The following is a 609-nucleotide window of genomic DNA, read 5'->3' on the forward strand; positions in this document are numbered from 1 at the left end:
CATGTAAAAATTGTTATATTTTGGACTTTATAAAACCTTAAGATAATGTCTTTTGAATGTTACTCTATTGGCTCCTCATTGTCACTCTTTTGTAAACCCTTCATTTGCAACCAAGCCTACTTGATAAGCATATGATTTATATATTGACTTATTTAAAGAATTCCATGTAACTCACTTAGGACAAGAAAATGGTCCCCTTTTAAAAAATTCAATGTACCTCACTTAGAAAAAAAAAATGTATAATGGGGATCAGTCCTTAGATAACACTCTATCGGCCCCCTTTGTCCTAACACGGATAGTGAAATGGAGCTTTACAAGTAATTGGCACAAATCAACTAGAATACTACTTCCTTAATAAGGTCAAAGGAAGGAGGAGAACAAGGGATGATCTGTTCTTGACATTGGAACTTGAGCCGATTATACAATGCCCAAGTTCACCAACCGTAAACGACTTTCTTGTTCAGAGGAATGGCGTGCCTCAGTTCCTACGTCTTGGTATATCTCATCGTTTGGCAGGATGGGGGGGATGGGGGGATGACACTCATGAGTCAGCCTAGACTCTAGTGCCGCCACGTGAGAAAGGATAACCAAAAGAGGATAACCATGACA

This window comes from Lygodium microphyllum, chromosome 25 (genome assembly GCF_053477565.2).
Source record: "Lygodium microphyllum isolate KBCC chromosome 25, Lygodium_microphyllum_v1.1.10, whole genome shotgun sequence".
Lineage (NCBI taxonomy): Eukaryota > Viridiplantae > Streptophyta > Polypodiopsida > Schizaeales > Lygodiaceae > Lygodium > Lygodium microphyllum.